A 16,474-nucleotide genomic window follows, 5' to 3' on the forward strand; every position below is an offset into this window, starting at 1 on the left:
CAAAGTTTCTCAAGGTACGCCAATGCTCACATTGTTTCTTTTCCTGCCTTTCACTCTCCCCTCTTATCTTTATCTTCCTCAGTCTCTCTTGTTCATCTACAATGTACATCTACTTGTACATGCTAATCTTTCCTCCATACATGTAATCTACACCATCCTCTCAGTTTAAATTACTCTCGACCTGCATGTATGTATTAATTTGATTAAAAAAAACAATAAAAAACATACAACTTAAAAAAATATGGTCTTGGGGGAAATTAAATATAATTCGCAACTCAAAGATTTTTATTATACACATGTAAAAAACACTTATGGCTTACAGAACAATAAAAAATGCAATTCCAACATTAAAATTATGCAAACAACACTGCCTTGAGTTTCATCACCTGTAATGCTGTGTAATTATGATCAATAAAGTATAAATATGAGCAAATTATAAATATATGTTCAAAGTGCAATGTAAGGGGTACTCCGGGCTGGAGATAATATTATTGGAACAGATAAAGTAAAATCAAACAAATCACTAAAAATTTCATCAAAATCTGACAAGGAATAAGAAAGTTACGTGTATGACACTTTAAAGCTTTACATTATTTCGGTGCAACAGTCAAATTTCAAAAAATATTGCTAAACTTTAAAATTCAATAACTTTGTTATTTGTCAATTGATTTTGATGAAATTTTCACCATTTTGCTTCGGTGAATTTTACTGTATTTTGAGCTCCAGCCTCGAGTACTCCTTTAAGCAAAAGATAGAGAAATAACATGTGAACGATGCATGGCAATACATGTATACAGGGCTGGCAACTTGGAATATTGCATGCATAGTTTTATTTCTTTACTCCTTAGACCTGCTTACATGTACCTCCATAGAAATTCAAGGAACAGACATGGGGATCAAATCAGACCCCAACTAAGATTGATGAAACTTTCTTGAAACAGGTTGTCCCGATGCACACGAAATGCTTTTCCAGAGAAAAATACTACACATAAAACCATTCAATGTTTATCCTGCCAATGTATATCAACTGAATATTCCTTCTGAATTATTACATTGTATATATGTACACCTAGCAACGTACATTACAAGTTTCCAAAAAGTAGGCCTAATTATATATATTAAAAAACTCAAGGAATTACATGTACATGTATAGGGAAGTCAGAAAATCAATGAGAAATGTGAAACGTTCTTCATGAAATGAAAACATAATTTTTTTTTAAATGTAACAAATGTGTTTTCAATCAGACCCATATATGCTTTTCACACTACATTTTCTTAACCCCATATTACCTTTTTCGTTCCACACTGTCTTTCTTAACCCCATACTATTTGCTCAGCCGGGTTGAGGATTTTTATCACGTTTCACACTGTACATGCCTTAACCCCTGACTAGCACAAAGCTTATCTCTGTGATTGGCTAATGCTTAGACGTGTTCGGTTTCACACTGCATTTCTTAGCACCGCAAAATAAGCCAGCTAACCCTGCTTTTTGGCAGGGCCAGATTATACCATACTATTTACCGTGCTAGCCCACTTTGGTAAAACGCGATGTGAAATTGAAGTGGGCTACGCTGAACACTGGGAAATTGGTGGTGCTAAGGCCCCCTCTAGCCCCTCCAATTTCCTGGGGTTTTGTAGTGTGAAAAGCATAATATAGACACTGCCCCCTTGCATGGTTGTAATCTATACCTATCTGTTTTGGAGTTTCAATGTACCAGTAAAGGCTAAAATTTTGAATTATTTCACTAAGCATACGTACTACATACATGTACTTTCAAATTTAACGAGAAAAGTGAAAGAAAAGTCAATATTGTTTTCTTTATTGGGGGGGGGGGGGGTTTTAAGCTCACCATTCACATATTCAGTAAAATTTATGTTGAGGTAGTACACATTCATCAAGAGATCATGAGGTTGACAAACATGTCACTCTTTGTTCATTACAATCAGTTGTGATATTCAAACTGGATTGAAAAAACATGGCTATCAAATGCTAAACAAATACATACACTATAACATGGTAAATAAAGATTCAAATCTACATGTAGAATGGATGTAGCGACATGCAGTCTTGGAGGACTTAACCATAATTCAAATACCTACTGACATACATTTAGGCTAGTCTCAGAAGAAGGGCTTGGATGGGATATCAAGGAAAAATAAACAATGTACATGTATACAGTATGTGACAAGCAAAATTACATGCAAGACTTTTTAATTTGTTTTGTTTGAGTCTAAGATACACAATTCTAAATAAGTTTTTTTGGTTCATACATGTAGACGCAATACTGTTTATAGTTCATATTCTTCTGGCACTACTTCAACCTCTCCTTCCTGTACATAGCGAAATTCAACATAACGTCCATCAGCTGCAGGGAAAGTGTCTCTAATCAGTTGGACAGAGCAAGCTGGAATCACTCTCCTCACATGTCGCCCTAGAACTCCATGAATCCAGTAGGTGAACATTCTGTAGCTACAATACCTATACGACCTGTAGATGGGGGGGGGGGGTAAAAGAAACGGACATTTCAATAAATAAGAAGTCAGCCTACATCTACATGTACAGCTTAATACTTGAAGCCAAAAGCAGAAGAATTTTTTATTTGCTGCAACCAAAGAAAAAAAATGCAACTACAATAATAACATTATCATGTATGGGAATATCCTAGGTTGATAATGTACATGTACTGATTTATATTTAAAAATTACAATTGCATGCACCTCCTACAGTACATGTATTTTTGCGCTAACTGCAACACAAACACTGATTGATTCCACTTTTCAATATTTTATTTCCTTGCACTTTTCCTTTGGAAAAAAACAACAAATACACACACATTGTTTCTAACAATGCAGATAGCATTTCCAATTATTTCAAGATATGATAAAAGAACACAGTTAAATAAATGCTTTGTTTGAGGGCATTAGTGTGGCCAGGGATCGAACTCCAGACCTTTATGTGATAGTCCGGCACCTTAGATCACTCGGCCGGCCATGGCACCTCCACATATAACTAAAACAATTTGAATCACTGAAGAAATCATTCGTTACAAACATGTGAATTCAATGATTTGATCCACAATCAATTATAGATCTCTTAGAGTCTAGATCTACATTACCTCAAGTGATGTTCGTGCAGATTCCACTTCACTACCGCTACACTACGCTCTACCTATCCGAACATCAAGACAGTGAACTCGTTCGGATACCCCGAGTGACAAAGGTTGGAAAAAATGCACATTTATTAAAAAAAAATATCCCCCCAAAAAAGACATCAACAATAAATAAAAGCTTAATTTCTTACTCTTCACCCTTATTTCACTCCGTGTCCATTCTCCAGTCTTCCTCAAAATTTGTGATTTTGGCCAGTATCTAATTTTTCACACGTATTGTCACGGCCGATTTCAAAACGTCGCACGCGAGTGTTGCAGCCTCGAACAGCATGAATAAATATTATATATTGGATGGCTCAGCTCAGAATGGAATACCAGAAATATTCCAAGAGTGGAATATCGCATGCGATCAATCAACCTACGACAGATTGATCGCATGCAGTGTTTTGAAATCGGCCGTGAATAATAGTATACGTGTGAGGAAATACATGTAGATACTTGCCCAAAAATAAAATCACAAATTTTGAGGATAACCGGAGGATGGACATGGAGTGAAATATGGGTGAAGAGTAAGAAATTACGCTACATGTAATTTTCTTTCTCGTTATATTTTTATTCTATAATTTTTACAATAAATAACATTTCCATCCCACCTTTGTCACTCGGGATATCTGATGGAGTTCGCCGTCCCGAAGTTCGGGTAGGTGGAGTGTAGTGAGTAGCGGTAGTGAAGTGGAGCCTGCACGAACTTCGCTCGAGGTAGCACCACCCAAACATTGCCGTTTGCCTACACACTAACCCAGGGAGTTCGCGGGCCGGCGCCAAGGAGCTCACCGGTAGGTTATGCATGGTCAAAATATCTAGCAAGATAAATTGTGAAAACAGAAATTATGCACTTACCACGATTACATGTATATGGATGAAGGTCTATCGAGTGGTAGAATCCCGACATCAAAGCACAGTCTGGAACCTACATGTAAAAAAGAAAAAGTTCTCTCCTTCTACCCCAGTCTCGATCGGCCATTTTTGTTCATACATGTAACAAAAATGGCCTATCGAGACTGGGGTAGGAGAGAACTTTTCCTTTTTTTAGTTTCCAGACTGTGCCTCGATGTCAGGATTCTACCACTCGATAGACCTTCATCCATATAATCGAGGTAAGTGCATAATTTCTGTTTTCACATTCACAATTTATCTTGCTAGATTTTGACCATGCATCTGTGCATAATCTACCCTTGTCCCGTCATGCCCGTGAGTATGGGTAAATACACGGTGAGCTCTAGCTCCTGGGCGCGGCGCTCCCTGACCCTGGGTTACCTACACAGGCTACAAACATAAGAATACGTCATCATGTTCAAATTAATGTTGAAAAAAAGATTGAGAGAATTTAACAGTTAGACCTACTCATTTTCAAGCTCAGCCGGTATGTTCCTGACATCAAGCCCTCTCGTATCAAGACGAGCAACCAGTGCTGTTCGCAGGACCGCCTTTTCAAGGCAAACTTTCCCGAAGTCCGGGTGGGCTGTAATGCATGGTATGCTTTCGTTCATATGTGTCCTACAGTTTGCAAGCTCCACACAACATCGAGATTGCAACACAGTTTCCATTGGTGTGCATTGACCACAAAAACACCAGTCGTTATTGGCAAGTCGATCACCCTCTGGATCCGGAGCCGGTGGGGATGGTGGTGCACTGCCGTCACTTTGCCGTCGGCGTCGCCTCTCTAGAATTTCTTCTGCCGTGTATTTTGGTTCAAAAGAGTAGGGTTTTAGTACACCTTCCCCTTCCATCGTGTCCATAACCATAACAGAGTTAAACCAAACAATATAGATCTATTTCGAGATATGCCTACACAACAACGATTCAGAGAATATTTACGGAAGCACTGCGCTAGTGGTAGTAGAGTTGAACGGAATGACAAGCTGCTCGTATATGTAACATGCAGCGGACGCTAGTTGCATGGACACCCGACAGTGTCGGGGTGATTAGTTGTCTAGTGTAGGGTATATCGGCAAACTTTGCAAGCGACTGGCCTGTTCATTAATTTTTTTCGTACGGTTAATTTTTATGGATCAAAATTATAATTTGGATTCATATTTAAATACGAAAATATATATAATATAGCAATCATATTTTATTTATACCATTTTTAACCTAAAATGGGAAGAATTTTTTTTTTTTTTTTTGTATTTATAACAAACGTGTGACCAAAAGATATTGACCAATGACGATCGAAAATTTCCTACTTCGTCACATACGTCACGAATTTGGTCGGGGCTTAGAAATATGGCGATGCTCAGAGGGGGCCAAGACAGCATCATATTATTGTCTTTTTCTGCTTTCTGGGTTAGTTTTAGGGTAATTGTTAATCTTATTGAGCAACATATATAATTATCTTTATCAAGAGACAAAGTTGACCTCTGGGGTTTGGTTTCCTTTAAAATCCAAGATGGCCGCCATGAAAGATAATTTGCTCAAGTCTTACGTATGGCCTGTAACACTTTAAATTTGGAAAAAAAACTTGATCTTTGCATCCTTGATCAATGAAAATAACATAGTAAATAGATGCTATTTTGAATTCCAATATGGTTACCAAGTTTGAATGATGTTCAACATTATAATGGTGAGTAAAACCCATTGCATTGGCACTGAAAACAAATCCAACGCAACCACATCTTTGTCCGTTGCAAGGAATTTGGCATACTTAATTGCTGATATAGATGTTACGTAAGTATGAAGCACCATAAATACACAAACCAGCTAGCTTCTTCTGCAGTTACACATTTGAAGTGGCTTTGGTTGAATAATAACCATCCAGAACAATCATATTCTGTTGAGAGGCTTTAAATTATTTCTTTGAGTTTTATATGATCTGCATTATTGCACTTTGACAAATCGACGGAGTGTGGGGTGCTTATTTCAAATATTGCTGGCCCTCAGCGATCTGATCCCGAGTCAGAGGCAAAATGTCAGCCATCTTGAAATCCAAGATGGCTGCCATGAAAAAAGATCATTGAAAAAAAATCACTTTATCTAGTATCACGTAACGTATTATTTTAAAGTTTGGCATCTAGGGATATTGAAATTGCCCCCAGTAATCTGTCCAACAGATATGCTGCGAAATGGCCACCATCTTGAAATCTAGAGAGGGTAGACTGTCATGAAAATTCATTAAAATCATTTTCTTGGTTTTAAACAATTTGAGGCTCTGCATTTTAGAAGGCAGGATTTTGGCCGCTGGTTTTAGAATATTGCTCCAATAATTGCAATATTTTATTACAAATCAACATGAAGAAAACTGCTCCAGACTTGAAGTACTGATGGTTATATAGTAGTATGATGATGATGATGATGATGAAATGAAATTAATATTAATAATGGATGATAATAATACATATTTTATTGTTCAAAATAGAATTCAGTAACAGAAATGCTCCGAAAATTTATTTTGCCCATACCCTGTAGATCGTGAGCCCGGCAGCAACTTAGCAGCGCCACATCGGACGTTGCTCTATCCTTTAAAAAGGGAGTTCACCCCAGAGAAAAGTTTGTTGTAAAAACAAAAGAAAATATGATATAAAAAAGATATTGGTGGATCCATCAAAGATATTATAATTTTAAGTTTTTGATTTGTGACGTCATATAGGCTACTGTACGAGCAGCTTTCCCATTATGTTGTGTGATATAAAATGCAAAAATGGTTCATCATGGGTATTTTTTTTCTTTCTGGAGCGGGTGTGAAATCATTAGTTTGTTGATATACTGAGGGTCCAATAAAAAAACATTTTCATTTTTTGAGGAGGCTACATTTCATTGATTTTTGTACTATAAGAAACATGGGGGAACTGCTTGCATCTGACGTCACAAATGCACCAAATGAAATTCCAATAGCTTTTTAAATATTTGATGGAATTTCCTCAAACCTTCAATATTTTTTTTCATTACTTATTCTGTTATTGTTTCAATAAACTTTTTGTCAGGTCGAACTTCCCCTTTAATTCGTTGACCGCCAAACAGGTTAGAAGCAGCTCCCCTTTTCTAACATCTTTTGGTCTGATGCTGTCGGAGCTTGAACTCCCGATCTCCCGATTGTGAGGCGAACATGCTCCCATTGTCAGATTGTCGAACACATGATGGTTATTCAAAAATGCCAAATTTTAAAATAATACCTACATTATAATTATGATACTTGATTTTTTTTAATGATTTTTTTATGGCAGCCATCTTTGATTTCAAGATGGCTGCCATAAATTGGATGAACATTACTGGATTCGAAAGAAGTCTTTGGAGATCACAGGGAAATCTCAGTTGTGGGCGATGCCGTCGAACTTAACACACGTGTAGAAAGCAACTCGGACGCCAAAAGAAAGCTTATTTTCTTCTCTTTTGACTGATAATACATATGTTTACTCACCATTATAATGTTGAACATCATTCAAACTTGGTAACCATATTGGAATTCAAAATAGCATCTATTTACTATGTTCTTTTCATTGATCAAGGATGCAAAGATCAAGTTTTTTTTCCAAATTTAAAGTGTTACAGGCCATACGTAAGACTTGAGCAAATTATCTTTCAAGGCGACCATCTTGGATTTTAAGATGGCGGCTGTTTTGCTGCTGACCTGGAGGTCAAATTGCTGGGGGACGGCAATATTTGACATCAGTGCCTCAAAATACCCCTATATGCCAAATTTCAGTGTCACATGCCATGTAAAACTCAAGAAAATGACATTTAATGATTTTTCATGGCGGCCATCTTGGATTTCAAAATGGCGGCCGACCCGATGGTCAAATCGCTTGGGGCCGGCAATTTTTTAAATCAGCGCCCAAAAATACCTCTGTATGCCAATTTTTACACTTTCTGCCAGATCCGAGCATCTTGGCCATTTTTTGTTACATAACCGCTCCACTATAGGTAATTTGCACACTTGGGATATAATTACATTTACAATTTTGAGGGTGTTGTTGTTATAGGGGTGCATGGGCACGGGCAGGATGTGCCCCCTGGATCCGCCAGTGATTCGTAAGCTCCCACCACAATATAATAAATCACACACAAACCAGAATAGGGGTACAAAATTTAATCAACATTATAGGCCTACACGATTCATAAAATGAAAGATGTAATCCAAGGCTATAATGAATACTATTGTAGACTTAAAAGTATTTTCAATTCAATTCAATTTATTTTCATTCTTCAACATAATACAAATAATTACATGATCAATCAATTCAATTTAAATAAAAGCATGAACAAAATTCAACATTGAATAAATAATATACATATTCAATAAGTGATTCAAATATAAATTAACATGCATGTCAAATTTAAATCAATATAATCAATATAATTAAATATAACTAAATCAATATAATCATATATCATGAGAAGAATGGAGGGGTCCACTGAAAAGCAAAGCTTGTAAAATGTGAACCCCTCAAAAAGTTAGGATAGAAAAAATATTAAAATATACGTAAAGGAATACATGAAGATAACGAAAGGGGCAAAATAAATCTTATATACAGGATTGTGAAATTCAGAGACAAAAGACAATACACGACACAACACAACACAACACAGGACGGTACATGAGGGTGGACAATAGTACGATGACAACTGCCTAGAATATAGAAAGAAAAATAGAGATAGGGAGAGGGATGCAAAGCTAATCGCTGCATATATATTATGTCTACACATACATACACATCATGGACATATATATACACATATATATATACATATATATATATATATATATATATATATATATATATATATATATAAATGTGTGAAGTTATACATGTTCTACAGCTTTGGCAACTCTTTTATATTTAAATATTTAAATATAAAAGAGTTGCCAAAGCTGTAGTACATGTATAACTTCACACATTTGTATACCTTCTCCCATACGTGTACTGTATCAAAGCAATAGCTTTGATCCAGCTGAGGCATGGCGGCTTGTCATTGTTCAAAACCCACCTTCACCCGACAAAGGAAATTATAATTGGTATGGTGTCGAAAATCTGTCTATCTGACGGTCAATTGGATCGGGGTCGCCCTAGCCACTAACCCGTCTCTGTGGTCTAGTGGTTAAGGCACCGGCGTTCAAAGCTGGGGGCCCGGGTTCGATTCCCGGCAGAGACATTTTTCGGCATCGCCAATTTTTAGCAATTCCAAATTCATAATCTGAACTAGGGTGTGAGGGTTTTTGTGAGCAAAAATACATTGGAATCATCTGCAAAAAGATTAAACGAAAGAATGTGAGATGATCTGTGAAAATCGTTTATGTAAATAATGAATAAAAGAGGCCCTAATATACTTCCTTGTGGGACACCACAATTAATGTCATGTTGATCAGAGATGTGATTATTTAAATAAACATATTGTTTTCTTTCTTTAAGGTAATTCCTGAACCACTCCAAGGCAATTCCACGTATTCCATTATGATAAAGTTTGTAAAGTAAAATGTCATGGTTAATAGTGTCAAATGCCTTGGAGAAGTCCAGGAATATACCAATTAGATGCGAATGATCATCCAAAGAATGGGCTACTTTATGCACAAAATTTAAAAGAGCGTGAATAGTGCTATGTTTTTGTCTAAAACCAAATTGAAAGTTAGTAAATATATCATTGACTTTAAGAAATTTAGTTGTTCTAATAAAAATTTATCTTTCTAAAATCTTAGAAAGAGAAGAGAGTAAAGATATAGGAAGGTAATTACCAGCATCAACCTCGTCTCCCTTTTTAAATAAGGGAATTACTTTCGCAATTTTCATTTGCTTAGGAAAAATACCACTTAAAATAGATTTATTTAATATATGTGTCAAGGGCTCAACAGTAGACGAAATGGTACCTTTTAATATAAAATTACTTATGTCATCATGACCAGCACTGTGTTTATTATTTAAGGAGGAAACAATATCGGTCACTTCATAAATAGTAGTCGGATAGAAGAAAATGGAATTGGCATTAGGTTGTCCCAAGAATTTAGAAAAATGCCTATTAGATTGTGGAATTTTTTGTGCCAGATTTTCCCCTATGGTAGAAAAGTATGAATTTAAAACATTGGCGATTTCTGTGGGATTTTCAATATTCCGATTATTAAATCTTATTTTAGTAATATTTGATATCTTTTTTGAAATATTCAGGGCTTGCTTAATAACTTTCCATGTGCTTTTCATGTCATGTTTATATTGTTCTAATTGAATTGAGTAATATTTTTTTTTCTGCACGCAAGATTTTTATTAATGTATTTTTATAAGAAGTATACTTAATCTTTGAATGTTCATTCTTTTTTATTTTGAATTTATAGTACAGTCGGTTTTTTTATTAATAGAGCGCAAGAGGGAGTTAGAAATCCATGGAAGTCTGGGTGATGTTTTATAATTAACTCGATTATCATTCTTTTTAGGAATATGATCATCTAGATGTTTTTTAAACATACTTTAAAAATTGCCTAAGGATAGATCGACATCATCAGTATTATAAACACTAGACCAATCAACTCTATCTAAACTGACACCAAGACTAGCTAAGTTTTCTGGGGTGGCCCTACGTCTTGCTGGTAAGGGATATACTTTATTTAAGGAACAATTAAGATAAAAAAATGACATAATTGGATAATGATCAGTAATATCAGAAAGGACTATTAAGGATTCTGGGGGTGGTAATGAGTTACACAGTATATTGTCAAGGAGAGTGGCTGAGTGATTGCTAACACGCTTAGGTTTAGAAATTAATGGCAAGAACGAGGCTGAGTAAAGTGTTTCAAGAAAGTCATGTGAGAAATTGTTACTAGCATTTTTTTTCCTTAAACATGTTTTTATTGTCATCTCTCAAATTGAATATACAATAACAATATAAATCTCATAAACAAACAAGTATCACAGAATTATACAATCGTACAGCGGTCATTGATAATGAAAAATATAAAATGATAAAGATGATGTAAAACATGCTACTTATCTTTAATATAGATTGAAATTCATAAAAATCTAAAATATAAGAGAGAAAAACAAAGATAGAAATAAGGGTGGAGTACGTCCACCATCATGCAATAATAATTATCATTATCATAATCATTATCATTTTTTTTTATTGAGTAGTTTTTATTGACAACATCAATTCATATACAAAATAAAATATATATAACAAACAAATAGAACTTTGATGTCTTTACAAATACATTGACAACTCATAAATTCAACATATTTTTTTTTTCATGAATGATAAACACAATGTTAGACATCTTCCAATACGTAATTATAAATAACATTGTTGATAATTATATGCATCAAGAAGAAACGTCTACAGTAAATTCAACATATTGAATTTTTTTTTCAGTATCAAATAAAAAACATAAGAGATTTTCCAATTACAGAATAAATCATTACTAAAACCTAAACGAATTGAAGCCATCAGCATATATTTTTTAAACCCATCACCTCGGCCTCTTCACTCAAATAAATTCAAAATGAAATACAAACTCAGCCCTGGTCCCATACCCCCCCCCCCCCCCGACCCTCCCTTGGACACCCCATCCCCTATCCGGTGGAGAACTGGCTCTGGGCTCCAATAAATGGTATAATATTTAAGTTTTCCCATTTGGAGAAATGGATTGTAAGAGTCCCCCTCTTTGTTGCTAATTTCTTTTCTTCTCTTTGATCCCCCCTAATACTATTTTTTTTTTCAATCAATGAAGGAGGTTTTTTCAATTCTCGGTTTTTGTAAATAAGATATTTAACTAAAATCAAGATATGATTAATTAATTGATATTTACCTTTACTTTTCTCCTGCTTCCCGAAAAGAATTTCCTGCCAACTAAATTTATTTATTTCAAAATTTAAACTTCTTGCACACAGATCCCAAAATGATTTTGAAAATTCACAAGTATAAAATAGATGTTCATACGTTTCTTCTTCCTTTTCACAAAATGAGCATAAATTGGTCAAAATAAGACCAAAACGGAAAAGGTGGTGGTTAGTGTATATAATATTATGCAAGAGTTTATACTTGAACTCTCTTAATCGACTATTCAGTGTGCAATATCTTAGTCTTAAAAATATACTTTCTACTTCCTTATTGGTAAGATCATAATTCGTTCTAATTCTGTCAAAAATAGAAGGTTTAATTTCATTTTTATACAACAGCTGTTCGTATATTTCTGATATTTTGATTTTAAAAACATTAAATTAGTCGTTTTTTTACCCAAATTGAAATCGATTCCAGAGTTATGCTTTGCATTTATTTCAATATTGTTCTTCCAACTAACAGGTAAACAGGCATAAATATGCTTAATCTTTTCAACATCCTTTGCATCTAAATTCAAATTAAGAAAATGTGTATCACATTTTAGTTTACCGTTATTATCCAAAATATTATGCAATATATAAACCTCTTTATCGTATAAAATCTTATCAAATATACAACTCCCTTTATATCGAATAAGCTTATTATTAAAAATCACCACTTTCCCAAACTTTGTACTCCTAATATGTCTTATATTTACCCACTCTTCTAATAAGTCCATGTAAAATTTGGTAGCTTTTACATTCAATAAACCTGGTATATAGTCACATGAAAATAACAAATCTCCACCCAAATGTTTAGTGGCAAAATTAAAATACTGTTTCCATTTCATATCTTCATCTTTATTTAAAAGTCTTTTAATCCACATTATTCGCTGTGCCTTTACCTGTACTGGGAAGTTTAACATCTTTAATCCTCCTTGCTTATAGTCTAAAAACATTGTATTCCTATTAATTTTGTCTTTCTTACCTTTCCATAAAAAATCAAAAGTTAATTCATCCAATGATTCATAAACCCACTTAGGAACAGGAGTAAGAGACGCTCGGAAGAGGACTTTAGAATAGATATGCACCTTCAATAGTTGAATTTTCCCCATAAGCGTTATATCCCTTAGCTTCCAAAAGTTCAAGAGTGATTTAATTTTGCTTAAGATTTCTTTGTAATTTAGATCTTCTTTCTTATGTTCATCTAATGTGAAAAATACTCCTAAAACTTTAAGAAAACCCACAATCTCGCCGAAGGAAAAGTCATAATCCAAATGTTGGCATGAACCTAATTTTAATACTTTAGTTTTTTCATTATTGATTTTTAATCCAGAAAGTTTGTCAAAATCTGCGAATATAACTTTTAGTCTATCAACTGATTTTACATTACGAGAAAAAAACTGTCATGTCGTCTGCATAAAGAGCTAATTTAATTTCTTCATCTCCAAATTTAATTCCTTCAATCAGATTATCTTTTCGTAATTTATAAGCCATTACTTCAATACACAAAATAAAAAGGTAAGGACTAAGAGGATCCCCTTGCCTTACCCCCCTTTTTATTTTAAAATAGCCGGTGGAATTTCCTTCATTTAAAACGCAACTTAAAGTATCAGTATACAAAACTTTGACCCATCTCTGAAAGGATGGACCAAAGCCAAAAGCCGTCAGAGCCTTTTGAAGAAAATGATGTGATAACGAGTCAAAGGCCTTCTCAAACTCTATAGCTAACAAAAAACCAGGTAGATTAAAATGGGATGTATGAAAAATAACGTCATCTATAGTACGAATGGCTTCACCAATATTTCTACCTTGTATGTAACCCACCTGATCCCCCACAACGATTTCATTAAGTATTTTCTTGATTCGCTTAGCCAAGATTTTTGTTAAAATTTTGTAATCTACGTTAAGAAGGGATATGGGTCTATAATTTTTCAATAAAAGAGGATCTTTCCCATCTTTAGCGATTAACGTAATAACTGCTTGTTTTTGCGACGAAGCCAATTCCCCGGACAAATATGCCTCATTTAAAGCATCTTTAACTAAATCTCCAATATCCGGCCAAAAAGTATAGTAGAACTCCGAAGAAAGACCGTCATTTCCAGGTGATTTGTTATGTTTCAATTCTTTTAAAATTTCTAGACATTCTTTGTTACTTATTACTCCTTCACAAAGTTCCCGAGATGTCTCCGCCAATTCAGGTAATCCTTGAAAAAAATCATCAAAGAGGTTATCCGAACACACGCACTCTACTTTATCATACAACCTACTGTAAAATTTCCTAATTTCTTCACTTATTCTTTTTTCATCACAGCAGATGTTTCCATCTGTGGTTTTAATTTTTTTAATTGTGGTTTTTCTTTTATTACTTTGCATCAACTGGTTGAAATAACGCGAGTCTCTCTCACCACATTCATACCAGGAGGCACGAGATCGAACCTTAAGACCTTCATTAACATAACTATAAATTTCCCTTAATTTCTCTTTTGTATTTTCTAGTTTTTCTAAAATATTTGCATCAGTACGATCTTTCAATTGTTCTTCTAAAAACTGTATTTCTCTTTCTAGATCCGTTTTCATTATCCTTCTTTTATCAGCCAATTTTGTCGAGAATTTTTGTGTAAACCTTCGAATTTTCATTTTTAGAAAATCCCATAACAACCTTTTATCTTTTATTTCAGATTGCAATTCATTTCTCAATTCACGAATTTCTTTCTTTAATTCTTTAACATAATCTTCATTTTCACATAAACTGTTATTAAACTTCCAATATGACCTCTTCCCACCAATAACTTTATTTTTTGTTTTGTCGAATAAGTGTACAAAAATTGAATGATGATCAGGGGCCACAGATGGAATTATATCGCACTTCATAACCATTTCCTCTAAACATTCTGAAATTATCCAGTAATCAAGTCTGCTTTGCATGAAGGGGTTCTTTTGCATATATGTAAATTGTCTTTTCAGAGGATGTCTAACTCTCCAAACATCAAAAAATTGAAAGTCTTCCATAAATTTTCCAAAGTCTCGATTAAATCTATTTGAAATCCCATTTAGAGATTGTCCGTTATAATCTAAATTATTGTCCCTAATCATGTTAAAATCACCACCTATTATAACAGGATATCTATCTTTATTCAACCTAGCAAGGGTATTTCGTATTTTTTTTAGAAATTGCAATTGTTCATTTTCAAAATTTCTTGTAGGAAAATATACATTTCCTAAAATGAACCTAACCCCTTGAAACTTACAATCTATGAATATAAATCTACCCTCATTGTCTCTTAAGACCTGTAATATCTCTATATCTACCGTTGGCGCAATTAAAACTAATACACCCTTGCTATGAGCTGAACCATGACTAAAATAAGTGGTGCCGTCCCACGATAAATCCCATCTATCCTCACATTCCCTAGTACTAAAGGTTTCTTGCAAAAAGATAATATCGGCTCCTTTATCTTTACACCAAAAAAAGATACGGTCTCTTTTATCACTATCTCTAATTCCTTTCACATTGAGGGAGATCAATTTGCAACTAATCTGGAGACTCATGAAAAAAACGATATAAAACAAATAACCGAACACCGGAGCCAATCCCCCACCAAAGGGGATCCCAAAAATTGAGGCCCCCGTCCCCTCCCATCCCAGACCCCCCAAAAACCCCAGGGTAACTCCGAAGAGTAAGCTTCATGCTATGAGCAAGAGGCAAGGTGGGAACGTCCATGACCATCATAGGCGAAACCCTCCCCTCCGACAATGAAAGAAGGAAAAAATAAAATAAAAATAAGAGTAATCTAACAAGCACTCTAAACATAAAAGACGACAACAAAACAACACCTGAACAAGACAAGAGACTCGCACTGCGTTTCCCTACATAAATACCGTACATAACAAAGGAGAGTAGGACTATCCCCATGGGGTCTCCTACGAAATCCATTTCTTACATAAGAACTTAAAATCTGTAAAGAGCTTGAACCTTGCCCTTATTTTATGAAAGAGCATTCTTTCCCGTCATTCGTTCCTAAAAAAGATATCTAGTGTGTGACCGGGAATTTACAACCGTTTAACATAACAAAGGTAAATGCAATGTAGGAATAAATTAAGATGAACACAGATCATTGAAATGAGAATAGGCGAACAGCGATTCCGGTGCTGTAGAATGTCTTTATTATTATACAAATGAAAAGGGTAAAAGCTTCGAACCCTAAAATAATTTTTTTTTATAGTAGATGCAATTGTAAATAATGAAAAAAAAGTAAGTAAGGGAAATGATAATAATATATATATATTTGCTATTTACAGCACCTTGGCATATTGAGTTCTCAATTTTTTTATGTCTGTGTTCAACCAAATTATCTAAAATGACTTAAATATAAATCAAGTTTCTTCAATTTACTTCCTGACATCAGCTTTTAAACATTTCCAAGAAAATCAGGCTGAAGAAAATTGCTAATAGTGATGCTACTTTCATCGATTGAGTTACAGATCTCCTCGTATTAGTTTTTCAAAGAAACGTAACCGAGGTCAAAATACCTCTTGAAAATACTCAATGTAAATTGCATGATAAACATG

The 16,474-nt window shown here is 34.5% G+C and overlaps 1 long non-coding RNA gene across 1 annotated transcript; it reads right to left on the reverse strand.

The window, feature by feature from the left end:
• Positions 1–262: 262 nt before the first annotated feature.
• Positions 263–5,457, reverse strand: LOC129274919 (uncharacterized). Its single transcript, XR_010296879.1, has 2 exons — positions 4,515–5,457; positions 263–2,488 (listed from the first exon to the last, which is right to left on the reverse strand). It is a non-coding gene; the product is annotated as an uncharacterized LOC129274919 (long non-coding RNA).
• Positions 5,458–16,474: the final 11,017 nt, after the last annotated feature.

Source organism: Lytechinus pictus, unplaced genomic scaffold, assembly GCF_037042905.1.
Source record: "Lytechinus pictus isolate F3 Inbred unplaced genomic scaffold, Lp3.0 scaffold_29, whole genome shotgun sequence".
In the NCBI taxonomy this organism is placed as follows: domain Eukaryota; kingdom Metazoa; phylum Echinodermata; class Echinoidea; order Temnopleuroida; family Toxopneustidae; genus Lytechinus; species Lytechinus pictus.